Source organism: Phyllostomus hastatus, unplaced genomic scaffold (assembly GCF_019186645.2).
Source record: "Phyllostomus hastatus isolate PE091 unplaced genomic scaffold, TTU_PhHast_1.1 phas_contig_209, whole genome shotgun sequence".
Taxonomy (NCBI): domain Eukaryota; kingdom Metazoa; phylum Chordata; class Mammalia; order Chiroptera; family Phyllostomidae; genus Phyllostomus; species Phyllostomus hastatus.
The window spans coordinates 24,080,099-24,102,666 of NW_025333735.1; the positions used below are offsets into that span (position 1 = coordinate 24,080,099).

Sequence of the window (22,568 nt, forward strand, 5' to 3'; positions counted from 1 at the left end):
ACTGAAGAAACCCATTGATGTCTGGTGTCATTTTTCTCCATCCCAGTCCTAATTGTAGCTGCTCAGAGCTAGTAGTTTCCCAGGGGATAATTCTGTGGTTAAGAGGCTTGAGGTATTTAATAACATATTTGGAAAGCTTTCTCAAGTCCACTTTAAATGAAAAACATTAACTTAATGATACAAGAAGACAGACTTTGCTCTTTGAATAATATTATTTTTGGAAGTGTTCAAATATACATACTGAGTTATGATGTTGGCAGACACAGTCATAGAGATGCCAGAAGAAAGTCTATTACCTGAAGAAATAATAATAATGCCTTTCATCTAAGTAGCACTTTCAGTATAAAAATATTGCCACAAACATGCTCTTATTGGATTCTCCCATGGTCTTATGAGGAAGGCAACCTGAAGTTATGAGAAAAGTAGGCTGTTTGGAATAAGACAGACCTGGATACAAACCCATACTCTTCTATTGCCATGTTGTCTTCAACAAATTTCCTGACCTCTTTGGAATTCAATTTCCTCATCCATAAATACAGGAAAACAAACATCTTGTAGATTCAATTGGAAGATTAGGTCACAAATGTAGAAATCACCTACACAGGCTTGCATAATAGTTCTTTAATAAGTTAATTTAAAAAATTTTATTGTTGTTCAGTTACAGTTGTTCCCATTTTCCCCCATTACTCTCCCCTGCCCTACCCATCTCCTACCTCCCACATTCGATTCTCCCCGCCTCACCATTGTCTTGGTCCATGGGTCCTTTATACATGTTCCATGACTTGACCCTTCCCCTTCTATACCTCATTATCTCCCTACCCCATCTCCTCTGGTCACTGTCAGTTAGTTTTTTGTTAGGTGCAAGTGGTTTGCAACAGCTTATTATATGTCTATATATCTATATTTTTTTTTCTGGGGAGAAAAGTCCTCATGACATGTGCTACTAAATAGTATTGTGTCTATTTTTGAGCAGTTCATTTAAGGGCAGAGGAATATATGTTGAATAAAGCTCCCTCACCCCACCAATGATGCCCTTGTCCTTAGAACCTGTGAATATGATACCTTATATGGTGAGATGAACTTTGTAGATGGGAGTTCAGGATATTAAGGTGGGGAATCTTCCTGAACTATTGAGTGCACCAGATATGATCACAAGGATCTTTATAAGAGGAAGACAGGAGATCGGAGAGGAGATAGAATACTACAATGCTGGCTTCGAAGCAGGAGGAAGAGGTCTCCAGCAGAGGAATGCAGCTGGCTCTCAAACTGGAAAATGAAAGAGAACAAATTTTCCCTCACAGCCTTTAGAAGGAACATAGATAGCCCTCCTGACCCATGTTAGACATCTGACCTTCAGAACTATAAAATAATAAAGTTATATTATTTTAGACCATAACATTTGTGGCAATTTGCTGCCACAAAAATTGTAAACTAATACAGAAACTTAACATGGGGAGTGGTGGGGGGAAGTGAAATTTATGAATCTAATCTTCACCTGAGAATATGTTTATTGATTTTAGGGAGAGGAAGAAACATTGGTGTAAGAAAGAAACATCAATCAGTTGCCCCCCACACTTACCCCAACCAGGTATCAAACGCACAATGTAGGTATGTGCCCTGACCGGGAATCGAACAACATTTTGGTGAATGGGACAATGTTCCAACTAAATGGGCCACCCAGCCAGGGCAGGATTCTGAATCTAATCTATGCAGGTGTTAGCAGTGATGATGTTTCAAAATTACATATCTGATACTGACTCTTTCTGACACTTTCTTACACAATTCCAAGAAAATAGCATTGTGATAGAAGATTCCATTTTCCTCAACTGTAAAAATGGAAACAATTATAATAATGGATGTAAGAGAAATAAATGAAATAAAATAAGCTAAAAGTATTCTGTGAATCATGGTATACTGTATTCAAATCTGTAATTATTATATACATGAAATTTAGAGTTACTGAACTCTTTAATATTAACAGTCTAACTAGTTTAGCTATGGATTAGAAGATGCTCTGAAAAGGCCTAGAAATAAACTCACCTCACAGATTTTAGTTATCTCAAAAAAGTGTTTAGGATATTTCCTTTTCTGCTTCAATGGGTGCACCTAGGCATATGTAGCTCCAAATATACTGAAGCCATTATTAGAATTATAGCATTGTAGGATCTTGTCATTGGAATAGACTTTAAAAGGAGCTGATTATTTGGCAAATGACTGTATCTTCTTCTGTTCTGCATTCCAGATGAAAGATTTCTGGGGAAACAAGATCTCTCATTTGCATAGAATATTTGAATATCTAGTGTTCCCTCACAATGGATTGTTTGAATCCCCTCTCAACTCTTTGGAATCGATTGGGCTCATATCAATAAACTCTCTCTCTCTCTCTCTCTCTCTCTCTCTCTCTCTCTATATATATATATATATATATATATATATATATATATATCTTTTTGAAAGAAGATGTACAGGTGGAGAAGATAAAGCTTCTTGCCAAAAAGTTACACAATTGGCCAAAGTCTCCTCAGGCCATTTCTGAGTAAATCCTTTTGAGACCTGGTTTAAATGTGTTTTATAGAATCTTAGGTTCTAAATAAGAACTGGGTACAGTGCTTGGGAAACCAATGCTGAACAAAACAAGCATAGTCCTTGTCATCATGAAATTCACAGTCCAGTGGAGAAGACAGATTAATTATGCAAATACAATACCATGTAGTGATTGCAGGTGAATGGACCCAGTACATGACTCATGGAATAACAGGTCAGGAAAGCCTCAACTCCTACAATTTTGGCTCCAAATCCAGGTTATGTTTTTTACACTAGGTGGTCTCATCTGGATGGTAATTAATTCACCAAATTATCCAGGACTGACCTTTCTCTGAACCTCATTTGCTGGTTGTAACCTTCTTCCTGGGAGTGTTTGTGATGAAAGCTAAATTAATGGCACAGGCAGGCACAACCAAGCCTAACATTGCTGTAATTCGAGAATCACTCCAAACAATCCTGTAATGAAGGATAATAGAATCCTATTGAATACATACTGAAATATATTTAGATATGTCTAGTAATGGTGAACTCCTTGCAACTTAAACTTCCAAAAATAACCAAGTCAGATTAGCTCAAATTCACCCTGATATGGATAAAGGGAAGGAGCAGGACTTAAAAAAAATATAGATTTTATCCTGATAAATCACTATTTTATGTGAAATTGTACTATTTCAAAGAGAATAGAAAAATCATTAATTTCTGAAGTTTGGACTAGAGTTATTATCACTTCAATTAGAATTAGAAGCAAAGTATAGGGAAAGAATCAAAATGTTTCTTGAGTATGTTTGAGAACCTGGAAGAATATTCCATCCTCTTGTGAATGTGTGTGAGTGTGTGTGTGTGTGTGTGTGTGTGTGTGTGTGAAGGAGGGGGGAGAGAGAGATGAATAACTTTTTTCAGTGTGGAAAATATGCCTTGGCATGTTTTGTCATTTTGGGCTAGAGAAAATGCTTTTTAGGAGCTTCATCCTAAAGGTTTTTCTGGAATTGTGATTTGTATATTTACATCTCGGTTCCTCATCACCCTCATGTTAATGATGCATCCATTCAGAAGAAGCTGAAGTGAAAAACAAACAAACAAACAAATTTTAGTTCCAGGTCAAAGTCTATTTGAAATATTGGCTTGAAGAATATTTCTAGGAAATAAGAAGGAAAGAGAGAATAGATAGTAGAGAGATGATTGGTAATATATGAAATTGTTTACTGAGATCGTTTCTGGATATTCCAATTACCCAATCTATGGACTTTCTCTAAGACCTAATCAGGATACTGACTTTTCATTTTTGATCAACTCTTTTTTCTCTATATTCCTTTTCCAGCTTTTCAGCATTGTATTGGGTTGGCCAAAAAATTCATTTGTTGTTTTTTTTCTGTAAGATGGTTCTAGTAGTGCTTAGTCGTCTTTACTTCATTTGAAACAATTTTGTTACATTGTATTGTGACAGCTGTTGTATCAATGTGCATTTAAAAAAACATCAAAATTGGTGAATTTTCATGTAGCCATTTTAATATTGAAGATGGAAGGAAATAAGTAACATTTTTAGCATATTATGCTTTATTATTTCAAGAAAGGTAAAACACAACTGAAATGCAAAAGAAAGATTTATGTAGTGTATGGAGAAGGTGCCGTGACTGATCAAACATGTCAAAAGTGGTTTGTAAAGTTTGGTGCTGGAGATTTCTCACTGGATGATGTTCTATGGTCGGGTAGACCAGTTGAAGTTTATAGTGATTAAATTGAGACAGTAATTGAGAATGATGAACATTATACCACATGGGAAATAGCCAACATACTCAAAATATCAAGTCAATAAAGTTATTGGTGAAAATGAAAAATGTATCTTTTATTTTACAGAAAAAATTAAATGTACTTTTTTGCCAATGTAATATTTCCTAGTAGCTCTCCTATCACCTTGTTTACTCTCCCTTTGTCTCTTTTGCTAGTTCTGCTTCCTGTCTTTCCTACTTAAACCTAGTTGACCCTTAGAAAGTATTTTCTCGGCTCATTCCTTAAAAATATTACACACAAAATGATTTAAAAGTATGGCTAAGAATCCAGAGTCAGACTGTCCAAATACTGGTTCTACCACTTACCAGCTGTCAACCTACCAATAGTTGGTTGACAGTTAAGAAAGTTACTAATTTCTCAGTCCTTCCATTTTTTCATATGTAATATTGGGCGTGTGTCCCTTATAGCTTTAATGTGAGGATGAAATGAGATAGTACATATGAATCACTTAGCATAATGACCATACATGTAAAGACACAGTAAAGACTTATCATCATCAACATAAAAATCATCTTCATCATCATCATTGTCATCAACATTTTTTTTTGGACTATTACCACAACCGATAGCTCTAGCCCTGGCCACTGTCCTCCCGATTTTCCATTTGTCAGCAGAAGTCCACTGGCATTTCCACTGACATTTTCAAACCTACATACTGAATTCCAACCTTATTCTTTCCTTTAGAGATTCTAATTGGATCTAAATTTCCAGATGTTTAGGTTTGCAATAGCTGGAAATTAGTAATAATTGAGAACTTGGGTCTAATTATGTCTATATAAATAGTGCAGGCTTGTTGAGGTAGGAAGGATTTGATAACTACAGGGAATGTAGATGTATTAATAAAGTGGCAATTGTGCTGTAGGGGATCAAGTGAGTAGTGTTTTATAACTATTTCTTTATTTTAGGTTCCCCCAGTGCATACGTTGTCTGAATTTAGACCACAGGACAAGAGCCAGTGCAGGCTCACAATCATTCTCTCAGTTACATCTCTTTTTTCATGGCTTAAGGTGGTGTGCTTCATTTGGATCCACAACCCTTGAATAGTTGTTGGGATATTTCTAATTCCAATTCAATGAACTTGACATCTCTTGTTAGTTCCCAACATTAGGCAGTGAACTCAGTACTAGCTCTGACCCATATGAGACACTAATACCCTAATTCTTTATTTATTTCTTTTGTCTTATTTGCTTTTAGTGGCTCAAATGTCTTGAAATGATAAATTAGAATGCATTTTATATAGCTATTATTATTATCTGTCTTTATATTGAAAAAACTATGAATTCATACTGATAAATTCAATCCCAACCCAACAGCAAATGGCCCATTCTATTTTATTCCTCTCTCTGTTTGGAACTCTCTTCTCTAACAGTGAGTTACCTGCCCTCCATTATCTTTAAAATATTTCCTCATTTAATCAATTCACTGGTACACTATCAGACTCCCTTTGCCACTCTACCACTTCCTCCTTACAGAGCTGCTCCTTACCCTGCATGGGTTTGAACACTGTGTTTCTGGGTCTCTGCCACTTCCCCTTCATTTGAATCCTTTTTTTACTCTCACCTTGTTCTGACAACTATGTCAGACTCCCTCAGTGTGTGGAATCCCTCCTCATTATGCACAGACCCCACCACTTTTCTTATCTGTCCTCTCACTATTATCCTTATTATGCTTGGTCTCTATTCTCCATACCAGCTGTCCTTTCCACATTAATGCATTCAAGCTCTGGTACTCTGCACTGCACCATCCCTCTGTTTGGAGTTCACCCCCCTCAGGCTCTGACACTTCATACAAGGCTGACTATCTAGACTCTAAAGGAACATCTTGTCCTGCTTGGGCTCTGACATTGTAGACCAAGCCATACCCATTCATACATGGACACCCTCATCACCACACTTGAATTCCAGTTCCCCATGCTGAATCCCTTCCCATGCCTAAGTCCTTCTCAGCCTATTTGGGCTTGACCACCCCACATCATTCCACCCCCCCTCAATAAGATATCTTCTTTACCTTGCTCACCTTCTGACCACCTACACAGGTCACTCCCAAATATAGAGGTAATCCTTACCTGGATCATGCTACAAATCCCTGTGAAGGATCACCCCCTGCCCCCTTACACGACACCCTCTTTATCCTCTCAGGCCTCAACAACTATAAACCCTCACTCTGCTTGGACTCAAATTGCCTTCTCCTAGTCACCATGGCTCTTTCTTCATGACCACAAATGTTCATCTTACCTGCTGGCTTCCCATAAAATAGTTATAGGACTGATATGCTCACAAATGGAAGGGAAGTAAAGGATGAAGAGAGAAGGAAGTAGAGCAACACCAGCCTTTCAGATGATTATGGAGTTCTGATCCACCTGGGAGCTACTGAGCTTTAGCTCCTACTCTGCCATGGCTTTGCAATTTTTCCTTGTTTCTTAAAGATGGAGAGAGAAGTACAAGCTTAAGCATATATTTTCAATATAATTGTTATATTTTATTCTGCACATTTTTATGCATTTTGAGCAGAAACAAAGGCTTCCTGGACTAATATGGTCTGTAATAAATATATTGATACTTAAGCTAAAATCAAAAGAATGGATGAAAAGTTAAATAGATGAAGGAGAGAGAAAAAGACTTTTACAGGCAAATTTGTGAGAGAAGTCACAAGTATTAAGGTTGAAGTGGAGAGAGTAAAGTGGATAGTATGGTCTAGTTGAGGCTGAGAAGTTGGCTACACAGAGCCTTTGTCTTTAACCTAAAAGCAAAGGAAGGGCCGAATTGATGTTCTGAAGATTTCCAACCAAATTTTAAAAGTGATCAGGCCTTTCCAGCAACAAGTTCAGGTACAATAAGTAGGCCAATAAAATCTGGCTAAAGCAGGCAAATTCAGCAGAAATTTCTTATTCCAGATCCCCAATTTTGTCTTCAGTTCTTACTCACTCCAGCTTCCTGACTCTGGCTTGCTTTTGGGGCCCAGCAGATTCCTGACTTTGCAGTACCTTCTCAAATGAACTCCTAGCACTGATTTGACTGTCTGCCCCAGTGTTTCTTCTGGGACTTCAAAATGTTTCCCAAACCCATATTTTTACTTTAACTTGGGCTCATATGAAGTTCTAGTATATTTAGATAAAATTTCACTCAACAAATTTTAGCTTGAGAGATGGATTATAAGGAGAAAGACTTTTTTCAGTCAAGTCAGAAGGTTTACATCATTATTAATAAATACTTTTAGGACCATATAAGGTTTAACTCCAACAGGATTCTCCATGATGGTATTTCTGTTGAACTCCTTTGGCTCTTTCGGCTGATTGGAATTTCAAGTCATTAATGGTGCCTTTGCAAATAGCCCTTCTACCTTCTATATATTTTTTTTCTTTTTAATGATAGTTTTATTTAATTTATTTTTATATGCATTTTTTGCATTTTTTAAATTTTGGTTATAAATATTCACACACAGCCTCATTCCATCTCTTCCTGCGTCTTAATCTTTCAGTGATTCATTTCCTATCTCCTTTTTATAATTTCTACTTTCTGTGTGTGTGTTTCTTTTTAAAAAAAAATTAAATTAAATTTTAATTGTTATTCAAGTACAGTTTTCTGTCTTTTACTCCCATCCAAGTCCCCCCCACCCTGAACCTCCCCACGTCCCTCCCATTTCTACCCCTCCCTAGTTTTTGTCCATGTGTCCTTTATACTTGTTCCTGTAAGCCCTTTCCCTTTCCCCCTGAAATTCCATCCTCTCTCCCCTCTGGTCACTGTCAGCCTGTTCCCTATTTCTGTGTTTTTGGTTATATTTTGTTTTTTTGTTTGTTTGTTTTGTTATTTAGGTTTCTGTTGAAGGTGAGATCATATGGTATTTGTCTTTCACCACCTGGCTTATTTCGCTTAGCATAATGCTTTCCAGTTCTATTCATGCTGTCACAAAGGGTAGGAGCTCCTTCTTTCTTCTGCTGCATAGAATTCCATTCTGTAAATGTACCATAGTTTTTTGATCCATTCATTTACTGATGGGCACCAAGGTTGCTTCCAACACTTGGCTATTGTAAAGGGAACCCTAGTGCACTGTTCATGGGATTGTAGACTGGTACACCCACTATGGAAAACAGTATGGAATTTTCTCAGAAAACTGAAAATGGATCTGCCTTTTGACCCAGCAATTCCACTGCTAGGATTATATCCTAAGAACCCTGAAATACCAATCCAAAAGTACTTTCTATATTTTTAATCAGAAAGGTTGAAAACAGAGCTCATAGGTAAGTATGGATCATGGGAACATTGACTCTCATTTGAGGACATTTAATTAGCAAGTATCTTTAAATACTCAGTGATAGTTAAAATGCTTGCAGATTGTACATGAATACAATTAAATACAAAAGTATTTTTTGAAGAGATGAAATTGGGAAGATAAAATACGTAGCACCTATACCATGTCCATATGTTGAGGTCTTTGGTAAAAAACTCAAAGTTTTCAAAGTGAGATGAAAACTCTGAAGTGGTTTTTAAAGACTTTCAGAATCACAGACAATGGATCAAGTTTCATTTCACCAAAAATGAAAATACAATGGAATCCACACCAACTATGAAGTCTATGAGTGTTTGTTTTTCCAGTCTTGGTTGCTAGATGTGTTTATTACAGGTAATTTACTTAGTCACTCCAAGTCAGGAAGCATGTATGTAAAATGTGAAAGTATATTCTAAGTGCTTAGCAAAAATGCTATAGAGTAGGCAATCAATTAATATTAGCACTATTTTCTTCTTGTGGGCCACACTAAAGACATACTTTATCATATTTAAAGTTGAAATTGATTACTGACCTGTCCTTTGGGAACAGATTAAACAGTAACTTGCCTGATTAATTCAATAAAGGAGACAACCCCCTTCAGTTGCCAGTGGCTTCTCATTTCTGGAAAACTCTTTTTGCCAAAATATTTGTAAAAAAGATATATTAAACAAAGGAATTTTTACTTCTGCAAACAGTTTGCCTCAATGTCTGCCCCTCTGCACTGCCCTCCACCCTCCACTTCAGATCAAGGCTTTTAAAGGAGCTGAAATGCAGTCATGAAATTAGAAAATGGGATGTAACTGCCCTGTTGTTGCCATTTGGCACAGCTCAAGCCACAGGGCATAGTGGTTTATTTTCCTTCTAAGTACACACATTTTTTTCTTAAGTAATATTGAGAAAACTTCCTTTGTGGAGGTCTTATGAAGAATTCACTCATTAAACTTAGTTTAAAATGTTATTGTTTTGGATTATAAAAATAACATTTACTTATTTTAGAAAATTTGGAGAACATAGAATAACTTCCCATAATATATAATGAAGGAAAATCCCACCACACTAAAAGCTTTTTCCTGCACAAGTATTCACTGAATACCTACTCTGTACCCACACATTGTTAGGCACCAAACATCAGCAGGAAACCAGACAGCTAAGATTGCTGCTTTTGTAGAGTTTGTTTTAGTGGGAGAGAAAGGACATATGTAAGTAAAGAAGTGTCAATTATAAATGGTAAAAAATGTGTGAAGACAAATAAGGTGGTATTTTAGGAGGTAAAAGCACATTAGATCAGATGAAGAGGAGGGTCTTTCTAAAGTGACTTATGAGTAAAATCTGAGGAGAAGATTGAAACACCCATAAGAAGAGTCATGGACGAAGCTTGGAGGGGAAGAGAAAGGATGTCAGAATGACTGGAATATTGTGTGTTAGGGAGGATATGATATAAGATAAAGTTATGACGTGGGAAATAAACATTTGGTTGTATATCCTTCTAGTCTTTTTTCTGTGCATTGGCATAACATTATGTTGACAATTTTCTCACAATAATAAATGTTTTCATAAAATGATAAAAGGCCTTAACCAACCCAGTGGAAGCTCCAGAAAAAGTATTGCCTTTCAGAGTTGTTTTTTGTGGGTCCAAAATGGTCTGGCCTCCTCCTTCAATATGAAATGCATTGGGAAGAGTGTGACATTGGACCAGGTGACACTGCAGCTGAGGAGGACCCTGGATGCTGTTGGTTATACCAAGCATAATTAAGAGAATCAGATGAGGTATTCTATAAGGAAGTGTGTAATGCTAAAACTTTGGATACATACCACCTAAATAAATAAAGTAGTAATAAAAATATGCATAATGTGCTCAGCATTAAGCTTTATTTGGTATAAGCCAAAGATGTATCTATCAATTAGCTTTTGCTGCCTTACATACAACTCTTAAAATAGTGATTTAAAACAACCACAGCACTTTATTTATGTCCTGAGTTTATAGCTCCACTGAGTGGTTCTTCTAGTCTGGATTAAACTTAGTTGATTTCTGCTAGACTAGCCTGTGCATCTGTTCTTAGCTGGTGGGTTGGCCAACTACCAGATGGTCTAGGATAGCCTCACTTCCTTGTCTAGCAGTTGGCAGGCTAAAGGATGGAGTGATGGAGATCAATGGGCTACCTGTCTTTTGTCATCCCGCAGAATTGCCTGGGTTTTTCACATGGTGGTGGTCACCACATTCCCACAAACAGTGTAGATTTATCCACAGAGTCCAAGCACTGTCCAAGTCCCAGCTTGCTTCATGCTTTCTAATCTCTCACTGGCCAGGGCAAATCAAAAGGTCAACCTAGATTCAAGGAGTGGAGAACCAAACTAAGGTCATAATTAAAGGAGAAGGATTGAGGAGAGACATGTTTTGTGATATATTACAAAAGGACTCCTTAAAGTGAATGTACACAGGCTAGCTGTGTCATTCAGGATCTCACCTGGAAGTCTGTTCACCACATATGTTTCCAATGAAAAGGCTCTAATAAAAAGACTACTTGCAGAGAGGTTGGCAGAGTTAAGGAAACAAACAAGGGGTAGTGAGGGTCCCAGAGAATAGACACAGAAAGAGTCCAGTATCATCTCTAGAGCTGAAGGGACAAGGATAGACAATGAAGACACTGCACCTGGGTGAAAAACTGGAGTCCTGGAGGGACCCCACTTGTGTTTCAGAGGCGGTGCTAAGTCAGAGAGGGAGCAAAAAAGAACTACTCTTGATTTTATTGAAGGTATGCCCTCAGCAGAAAGAGAGTGGGAAGTAGGATGGGGCTGGGGAGGAGGTGAGGAAGGAAATACTTAAGTCTAGATTTATTCTGATCCCACAGAGAGTTCTAGAACATGAGATTGATTTCACCTTGAGGTATGAGGCTGCCATGCTAGTAAGCCTTTGGATGTGGGCTAAGCACTGGATGGGATGTGACCTCTTATACTAGATGACTCCCCATTCAGCTAAGGATGATGCTCTGGAGAAAGGAGTGGCAGTGAGTCGCTGGAAGCCAGACTTCAGAGAGCTGTGTGGGAGCTTTGCCTGTGAATGGGATCCAGCAGGGCAACAGCAGTCTTTCCACACTCTGATTCCCCTCCAGTGCCTGTAACTGAGGGAACTCAACTGGAGCCACCCAAACAGCAGGGATTTGTCTCCCAGAAATATAAATCCAGACACAAAGTTTAACCTAAATATCAAGAAATTGAGCTCAAGACAAACTGTGTGTTCAGCATACTTTCAGAGGAATGTTGATACATTTAGAGGGTGATCATGGGAAAAAATAAAAGAAAATTTTCAACCTATGTCCTCTGAGGTGAAGAAACTAGTGATATTCATCTGGAAAAAGAGAGTGTTCTAGGGGACCGAAGAGAGCTTTTCTTTCTAAATCATCCCCAAGGCTGACAGGTGAAAGAAACAAGTCTTATTCTGTGTGGACTTGCAGGTAAAAGAACAACCAGTGATGAATAAAAAAGGAACTACAGAATTCTACTCAGTCTTGGGAAGTATATTTATACTATCATAGAAATCTTAAAATGGATCAGGCTACCAGATAAAGAAGTAGGTGTCTCATGCCTGAAAATAAGCGTCTTAGGCTTGGGATATTATATGGGTGATTGAAATATGAAATATATAGTGGGATTTGATCAGATTCATGTGCCTTTTCAGGCCTAAGACTACTTTCTAGTATGGAATTGAATCCAGCATTATTCTAGCAGGCAGAGAGCATGGATGTGTACATGTGTGCAAAAGCCAAAGGGGTAGGTGGCTCAGGAAAGAAGGATATTTGAAGTTTACCTTTGCTTTTATAAGGAGATAAAGGGTTAGAAAATAGCATCAGTATAAAAAAAAAGGATTTTGGTGGAGGAGCAGAGTGGAAGCAATGGAAGGAAAGAAATTGAATTTACCTGGGTAGTCCTACCACTCTCAGATCAATTGATCAGAATCCTCAGTGGCTCTTCAGATAGCCCCATGGGCTATTTTCTTAGGTTATTTGTCAAAATATGAATGTAAAAAGTGGTTGTCTTAAAATTATGACATATGGCCTTTACTAATTCTTTTTTAATCCTCAACCAAGGATATGTTTATCACTTTTAGAGAGAGGGGAAGGGGTTAGGGGACAGAGACAGAAAGGGGTAGGGAGAGAAAAAGGGGGAGAAAGAGAGAGAGAGAGGTGAGAGAACATTAACCACATATGTGTCCTGACCATGCATCAAGCCCACAACCTAGGTATTTGCCCTGACCAGGAATCAAACCCACAGTCTTTCTGGTGTAAAGGACAATGTTCCAACTAACTGAGTCACCCAACTAGGGCTTTTACAAATTCTTAAAAATGTATACTTGTTTCTGGCAACTCTAAATTATAAAAACTTGGGAGTTTTATTTATGTTGCTTATGGAAGAACTTAACTTAGAGTTGGAAGAAGACTTGACCATAATTTAGTTCAACCTCCTGCATTGTATCCTCTGCAGGTAGTAACACAGTCCCTGCTCACACACCTACATGATAGGGAGATTCCCACTGCCTGAGGCATTTGCTCCACCTATTCCTTAAGGATGACCATCTTTCTATGCTAATTTATCATTCCAGACTCTACTGTCTACTTGAGGATGGCACTAATTTCAGTCAGGATGTTTCAGACTGCAAGTAACAAGCAGCCTTCTCAACAAAGGGCTCTAACTCTTGACTTACCATCTTCAAGGATGTTTAATTCTCAGGCTGGTAACAAGATGTCAACCACAGTCCCAAGCATCACATCCAGATGTAACCACATACAGGGAAAAGGTGACTTTTTATGGAGAGTGCAGACTCCTTTCCCAGAAGCAAACCCAGCAGACCTTCTCTTACATTTCATTTATTTGAATTAGAATTGTGATGATTCTCTTAGACCAATCAACTGGGGAACAATGGACACAGAAATCAAAGTCACTGGCCCTAGTTGCCTTTCTTCACTCTCAATTCCCCTATATCCTTTTACCCTGCTTTGATGGGTTTAGAAAGGGAGCAAATGTATGTATGGAAGGAGGTAAATGGTGAAGTAACTAATTAGGGTCTCTTTCTTCAAATCAAGAAAAAAGGGTTACTTCTTCACTTGAAAGTATTTGTCATAGTTTGGACTTTGTCTAATGGAGTTTGACTCTTCAAGTTTGATTTCCAGTTCTATTCTTCACTATTTGGATGGTGTTGTATAAGTCACCTAATCTCTCTGCACTTTTTGTTCCTAATTTAAAAACTGGAAATAATAATTATATCTATTTCAAAAAATTGTTATGAGGATGAGTGTATAAATGCATGCTGAAGTACTTAGAATATTGCCTACCATGTTGTAAAGCTTCAATAAGTGCATTATTATTAAATGATTGTCTTTGCCTCTATGGAGTAGTAGCTTTTAAAAATAGCCCCCCTCATTCTCATTATCTTTCTAATAAAATAAGGACAATATTGCAAGTACATTTCCTTCAGAATGGTTGTAAGGATCACATTAAGTTTATGTAAAACACCTGAATTAAGTTCATGTTCAGTAAATTTAGTAGATAGCGTGATGCAATGGGACAAATGTAAGCCTTGAAATTTGAGAGAGTAAAAACAGCATCTTACTGGGGCAAAGCATTCCTTTCTTCCCCTTAGTCTCCTCATCTATGAAATGGAGAAAGTAGCTGTTTGTCTTTCTCAGGCGAGTTCAGAAAGTTGAGTAAAATCATTCATCTAAAGCAACCTCCTGATGGCACACAGTGAGGCTCATTGGATAAGCCAGGTGACAGTGCATATTTGCTTATGTTATGGAGGGGCTGTAGTAAATCTTTTTTGCTGAATGCCTACCTTGATCCAATCACTTTTCTTGCATCTGTGAGCGACACCATAAAGCATAAGACATTCCAGATAGGAGTTTGCAGTGCAGGCAGGGGAAGGGTGATTAGTGCTAAACCCTAGTGTCTGTTGCTTTGTAGATGCCCTGACAGAGTATTCCCCAGGAATTCTTAACCCCTATCTGCAGGCACCTTGGTACAGATTTTAAGAACTCTTTATCATGTGCATTAAATAGTAAAACTTGAAGAAGTATTTTTATTTCTTCTCTTTTAGCATGGCTGCTAGCTCTGTCCAACCACAGTGTGAGTGTAATTTATCCAGTTTCTGCAGAGTTAGTGGCTATATAAAAATGTGGTCTTCCAAAGGGACACCATTTTCTACCCATTTCTGAACACTTCTAAGGGAGATTGTTTGAGAAGACCTGGGCAGGTTCTAGTCCCCGACTGGCTCCTCCACCTTCCCACACACAGATGGTAAGAGACAGCTCTCAGACAGGGCCCTCCTGGTATCCACACAGCTCTCTGCTTTTGTCACAGGGCCATGCACACTCTGGCTTTCTTGTCTCCTCGGCTTAGAAGAGAAAGAAACACACTGCAGAGAGCTCATCTCTTCTGTCTCAAGCCAGTTACGGGAGATGGTTGGATGGGAGAGAGTGGCAGAGCCAGAAAAAGAAGCCGCCTTGTCTCTGCCAAGTGCGTGCTCCTGCTGCCAATTGCAACTCTGTGTGTAGACAGTCTGTGCAGCAGATTAGGACCCGCCTCAAGCCCGCATCTGCCCGGGGCTCTTTCCAAGTATAGTTTACTGCTCACCACCCCACCCCTGAGAATATCATCTCCCCAATTCCCCCCCAACCCTCCATGACAGCTTCCTGTCAATTGACTCTCCCCCACAAGTCTTTTTTGACAAATCTCAGAGATGCAACAGCTGGTCACCCTTCAAGACTTCCACATGTCTCTGTTGCCACTTATGCAGATTTATTTCTTCCTCATTGATTTCTTTCTATTTTTCCTCTTCTGTTTTGTGGGTATCAGCTAACAGTTTACATTCTCCTGTATTGCTCAGTTCTCTCTATTTGAAGTTCCTACCTTGTGGCAACTTCTGCACATATGGACTTCCCAATTATAAAGTTATAGGAAACAATAATAGATACTAGCTTCTCTTTACTTATTCTGTTCCACTGTTCAAAAAGTTTTCATGCAAGCAGTCATGTTATGACCTCTTTTTGAAGTAAACACCTGATGCCAGAGTTTATTGTCAACTTTTCATGAAAGATTGAAGAAGCTTCAAAATAATAATTATATGGTGTGTTTAATATAAAAACAAGCATCCACACACCTACCATCAAATTTGCAAAATAGGGCATTATCAGTACCTCTGCACCCCTCCATCTCAGCACCCCACTCTCCTTTTCCCACAGACATCACAGCCATCTAAATCTTAGGTTTATCACTCCCTTGCCTGCCTTTGTGGTTCTACATTTAGTTGTGCTTTCTTTAAAGATGGGATGAAAAGAAAATTATACTGTTTGTGTTTTCTTGAACTGTGTTCTTAATGAGATGGCCTAGCCACATGTGGCTACTGAGCACTGGAAAAGTGGCTAGTCCAATTTGAGATGTCCTGTACATAAAGTGCACACCAAATTTTGAGGATTTAATAGTAAAAATAATGCCATATATCTCCATATTTTTTATTTTGGCTACATGTTGAAATAATAACTGTGGCTATATTATGAATGAAATATATTATTACAATTAATTTCATTTGTCTCTCTCTGTTTTAACATGGCTAATAGAAATTTTAAAATTAAATGTGTCTCACATCATATTTCTGTTGGACAGAGCTCCTCTAGAACTTATATTTTTGCCTAGTATGTTTTTTATGAGATTCAAACATGGTGGGGTTAGTGGCAGTATAAATTGTCTGTTGCATTCTCCTTTATTTTTCCATAGTGCCGTTGGTAGACAGTTGGAGTTGTTTCATTTTTGCCTCAGTTGCAAACAGTGTTGCTTGAGTGAGCAAGAGTTTCTCTAGGGTACTGCTAGGTTCTGGGACTTATATACCTATTACACCTTAGTAGATACACAAGTTGTATTCTGAACTGGTTGTGCCATTTTCACTTCTACCAGCAGCATAAGGTAATTCCCATGTTCTATACCAGGGGTCAGCAAACTTCTGTAAAGACCCATATAGTAAATATTTGAGGTTTTAGCTCCAAGTGTTAAAATTGAGCAACTGTTTTCCATGAAAAACTAATAGTCCATTTTACACTTTTAAAAAAGATTTTATTTATTTATTTTTAGAGAGAGAGGGGAAAGGAAGGAGAAAGAGAGGGAGAGAAACATCATGTGTGGTTGCCTCTTGCACAACCCAGGCATGTGCCCCGACTGGAAGTCAAACCAGCAACCCTTTGGTTTGCAGGATGGAACTCAATCCATTGAGCCATAACAGCCAGGGCTTTTTACTAGTTTTCATTTAAAAAAGTAAAAATAATTTTTGGATCATGGGCTGTACAAAAGCAAATTGTAGGCTAGATTTGTCCCACAGACTTGAGTTTGCCAATTCTGTATCATTAACTACCTTTGATATTATCCGATTTTAATTTTAACCAATCTTATGGGTGCAAAGTGATGTTTCACTTGGTTTTAATTTATATTATCATACTCGCTAATGAGGATGAGCTTCTTTTCATTGGTTTATTGACCTGTCATGTTTTCTTTCTGTGAAATTCTTGTTTAATTCTATTGCCCATTTTTATTGATCTGGTTTTATTTTATAGGCAATGGAACTTCCCTTTGTTGAGAGAAAAGATTATATGAATGTTCTAAGATCACATAGCTAGGAAGAAACAGATCATGGGCCCAGGTCTTTCTTCTAATTATAATGTCTTTCATGCTTTCACTAAAAACAAAGTCTAACAGTGTTATAATGTTTCATACTCTTATTTAATACTACTGTTCCCTTTTTCAGGTAAATATATTTTCTTCTTAGCTTCCAGTAGATTTCATAGTGCACATCTGGATAAATAAAGGTAGCAACTTTTTATGATTGAGATTTGCTTTAACAGCATCACATTGCTAGAACTGTGTAGCTGTTTTTCTCAGTTCATGTTTTATGGAGCATGTCATAGCTATTCTCTCTTCCTAATCATGAAAATCTAATTGTACTTTTTTCATTTGGAAAGCTAGATTTCCCTGGTTGTCTTGCAACTTTTGATGGCCATGTGATGTGCATGGAAGTCCATTAAGTGGAACTTCTGGGAAAAGTTATTATTCTCCTGATAAGAGGAATAGATTCAGCTTGTACTGGCCTTTGTGTCTCCCCTCTACTTCTTCCTGGAATTTACTCAAAACCCAACAGTGCAGTAGCCATCTTGCAAGCATAGAAAATAGAAAGATTCTGTATTTCCAGTGACCTCCTTGACCACCTGCACCAACTATGGACTGCCTCCAGATGTCTTATTATTGGAGAAAAAGAAAACCTCCTTCCATTTAAATAAGTTACTCTACTTAGGTTTCTGCCAAAACAGCTAAAGCCAACTCTGAGGAAGGCAGAAACAAAGACTGACAGAAGTTCTACCTCATATTTGAATCACTTTTAGGAAATAATATTTCAGGAAAAAATGATAAATTCTGCAGAAGACACACCATAGGAAGTTCTTTAAAATTGTTTAAAGAATCATTGTATATTATAGGAAAACTTTTCCCATTTTCTCAGCATTTTATTCTATAAAAATTGAGGAGCTAAGCTGTAATATAAAACAACACTGTTACTTACTTATTTAGCTTAATTGATGAAATTAAACAAAGAATACTATAAGAGTGTCCCTAGAATCTATGATAAGGCACCAGGTCATAATATCTAAAACCATAAGAGGAGTCCCTTCTTTCTTTATGCTGTGTTTGTATTCCATTGCATAAATGTACCATAGTTTTTTGATCCATTCATTTATTGATGGGCACTGAGGTTGCCTCCAGCACTTGGCTATTGTAAACTGTACTGCTATGAACATTGAGGTGCATAGGTTCTTTTGAATTGTGTTTCAGGGTTCTTAGGATATAATCCCAGCAGTGGAATTTCTGGGCCAAAAGGCAGTTCAATTTTTAGTTTTCTGAGGAAATTCCATACCATTTTTCCACAGTGACTGCACAAGTCTGCATTCCCACCAACAGTGCACTAGGGTTCCCTTTTCCCCACATCCTCTCCAACACTTGTTGTTTGTTGATTTGTTTATGATGGCCATTCTCACGGGTGTGTAGTGGTATGTCATTGTGGTTTTAATTTGCGTCTCTCTGATGGCTAGTGAAGCTGAGCATCTTTTCATATGTCTCTGGGCCCTTTGTATGTCCTCTTTAAGTGTCTGTTCTAGTCTTTTGCCCTTTTTTTTTAATTGGTACATGGGCTAGATTATATTTTATTTTATTTTTTCAATTTTTTAAAAAGATTTTATTTATTTATTTTTAGAGAGGGAAGGGAGGGAGAAAGAGAGAGAGAAAGAAACATCAATGTGCAGTTGCTGGGGACCATGGCCTGCAACCCAGGCATGTTGCCCTGACTGGGAATCGAACCTGCAATGCTTTGGTTCGCAGCCCGCGCTCAATCCACTGAGCTACGCCAGCCAGGGCTCTTCTGCCCATTTTTTAATTGAGTTGTTTGTCTTCCTGGGGTGTAGTCATGTGGGTTCCTTATATATTTTGGAGTTCAAACCCTTGTCTGAGATATCATTGGCAAATATGTTTTCCTATACAGTTGGTTCTCTTTTCATTTTAATGCTGTTTTCTTTAGCCATGCAGAAGCTTTTTAATTTGATGAGGAACTTAATCAACAAAACAAACAAGCAGACAAAATATAACCAGAGACATTGCAATTAAGAACAATCTGACAGTAACAAGAGAGGAGGTAGAAGGGGATAATGGAGGGGAAGGCAGAAGGGTTTTCAGGAACAACTATAAAGGACACATGGACAAAATCAAGGGGGTTTGGAAGCAGGGGAAGGAGGTGGGGATGGCTCATGTGTGTGTGGTGGGGGAAAGGAGGCTAAATGCAGACAACTGTACTTCAAGAACAATAAAATAATTTTAAAATAAAATAAAATAAAATAAAATAAAATAAATAATAAAATAAAACACAAAAGGACATTTGTGTGGTAAGGGAGACAAAACATGGGATTTTGAGGTTGAACAGCATTTTGAGCAGACATTCTGTATTCGAAATTTGACTGTGTCAGTTACTAGCTATTTGGTCTTTGGCTTGCTGGGTTTTATTTAGTCATCTGTAAAGTAAGGGTAATAACACTGTCTTTATAACATATTTGTTATAAGGATTAAATGCCTTTACAGCATCCAGCACTTCTCTTAGATCCTTTCTCTTCTTCTGAGAGTGATTTTGGTAAGGAAAACAAATATATAATGAGTAAAAAATAATTTTTAGAAGTAAGGCAGCCTGAAACATGGATTTCAAATAGCTGTGAGGATCTTTGATAATTGAATGGTTAGGTTGAAAAATAAAGATATTTATAATTTTTAAAAGATTTTATTTATTTAATTTTAGAGTGGTGAAGGGAAGGAGAGAAACATCAATGCACAGTTGCCTCTCATGTGCCTCCTACTGGGGACCTGGCCTATAAACCAGGCATGTGCCCTGAATGGGAATTGAACAGTGATGCCTTGCTTTTCAAGCTGATGCTCAATCCACTGAGCTACACCAGCCAGGGCTATTTATCATTCTTTAGCTTTAACTGGTACTTGAAGACTATTAAAACAACACCCCCACTACAGATGTGCACACACACAAGAGTCACCTCAGTAAGTCCCACTTATTCTTCTAGTTTCAGCATTGGTATCACTCCCTTAGAATGCCTTGCCCAACTGCTCTCTTCAGTTTGTGCTTACTCCTGATTTGCCTTTTAACATTTTGTATTGTAATCACCTGCTTGCTTACCTGCTGCTTCATTCCCTAGACTGGGAGCTGCTTAAAGGCAGGGAGCATGTTAATTCACCATCTTATCCTAGTACTGAACACAGTTTCTGACACAGTAGATGTTTAACAAGTACTTTTTGAATGCATTAGTGACAAGTGAAGCAGTGAGTAAATGGGTGACTTCTACATGTTTGTTGTGCAAGGCCAATCCATGCAGATTGTCATCAAAGGACCTAAAATATAGCCACTCTCACTGGAAATTTACTCACTTAAGGAAAACATTATAATTGAAGACTAATTGGATTGCATGAAGGTGAGAAAAAATGGAGATAAGGGGTAAAAATCTATCTGTGTCCTTCTGTCCATCAACATGTCTCATGGGAGTAGAAGTTCTTATTCAAAGTGACATAAAGAAGACTACAATTCTAGAATTTAGAATTTGAATATTCCTTTGACTGAAAAGCAACATTTCTGAAACATAACAGCCATGCTTTATGGAAGAAATGTGTCCTTTGTAGATGACTAACACTGAGACTTGATCCATATATTAATATAATTCTACCTCAATATAATAAAACAACACAAATAAAATATAAATAAATATAAACAAACTATGTACTTATAAAATAAAAAGTAATAAAACAAAATAATAAAACTCCATTTTATATCTCAAACAACATTGATATTCACATAATTACATATGTTAATAGATTTTTCACATTAAAATTTTTGGTAAATGTAGAAAGAATAATTTTCTCAAAATGTCCTCAACTAGGCTAGCCCCATAAACACAAGAGTTCTGGAGACTTCCCATTTAGATGACCATTATAACATGCCTTATCACAGGCAGAAAAAATACCATGTCAGGTTTGGGAATAAAGACTGCTAATTGATCATACACAAGAAGCTGTTAAGAGTCCCCATTAAATATATGCTATTAAGAAAACTCCAAAGAAGAAAAATTTTATGGACTTTACCTCCAAAGGAATAAAAATAAGACCAGCACATTAATAAGAGGGAAGACTAGGAGATCTCATGTTTTTTGAAGTAAATTTCAATTGGATTAAAGAAGTAAGTGTAATAAAAATAAAATAATAAGTGCAAAAGAAAATACAGATAATTTTTACTTTATTTTTTTATTTATTTTTTCCATGTCCCCCCATTCACAACACAGACCAGACAAAGGGCCCATCTGAGGTGTATATGGGGTGGGTCCACTCTGCCTCCTCCCTCTGCACAGGCAGTGCAAGAACACAGCCTGTGGCAAGCACCAGGAGGCCAAAATAGAGATGATTTTTAAAAATCTTGTCAGAGGTAGAAGACATTTAGAAACAAAAGAGAATAATAAAAAAATAGCAAATCCAGAAAGATCCCAAACAAAAGTAAATTAAAAAAATTGATAAGGATGACAATTTAAGACAGTAATAAGAAGAATTTGGGAAAAGTATATATTTAAATCTCTACATTAATTATTTTACTAAAATGAATTCTCAATAGATACATATACAATATATACATTGAAAAACAAATGCATTAGAGGATAAAATTGGTAACATTTTTATTTAGTAATGTTAGATGACTCACTAACATTTAATAACCTTAGAGTGGAGAAGGTTGTTCCAATTATGATATTCCAAATATTAAAAAAAGAAAAGTGAATCTGACTCCATAGAGATACAAGTAAATTATGCATAGAAATATGTCATAAACACATTAAAAGACAATTTTAACTGAAAAATATTTTGAACACCTAAAACAAGACATTAGTTATTCATGATACTCTTACAAACAAAAACAAATCAAATAAACTTTTAAAAATAATCAAGGGACATTATTCTGAACTTCCCAGATTAAAAAAGTTTTCAAATGGCCTTAAAACTTATGAGTAGATATTCAATTACATACATTATTAGGAGCATGCAAATTAAGGCAGGATGACTTATTTTACCTACTGAATAAATAACAAATGAAAAGCTCAAGAAAACCAGTGTAGGCTAAAGAGTAGGAAGACAGTGACTCAGCACGTAGAAGCAAAAGATGGTGTGATCACAGTGAAGGACAATTTGGCATTCTCTATCAAATTTTAAAATGTATGCATGTCCTTTGACTCAGCAATTTTATTTTTTTAAAATTTTAACTACAGATACAACAAATATATTCACACGTGTAAAAGATATATTTGCAAAGATGTTTATTGCACTTTTGTAATAAAATAGACTATTACTACAATGTAAATGTC

At 37.1% G+C, this 22,568-nt stretch overlaps 1 non-coding gene across 1 annotated transcript; it reads right to left on the reverse strand.

The window, feature by feature from the left end:
- Positions 1 to 21,478: 21,478 nt before the first annotated feature.
- LOC123816612 lies at positions 21,479 to 21,609 on the reverse strand. Its single transcript, XR_006785315.1, has one exon. It is a non-coding gene; the product is annotated as a small nucleolar RNA SNORA51 (small nucleolar RNA).
- Between the last annotated feature and the right edge of the window lie 959 nt (positions 21,610 to 22,568).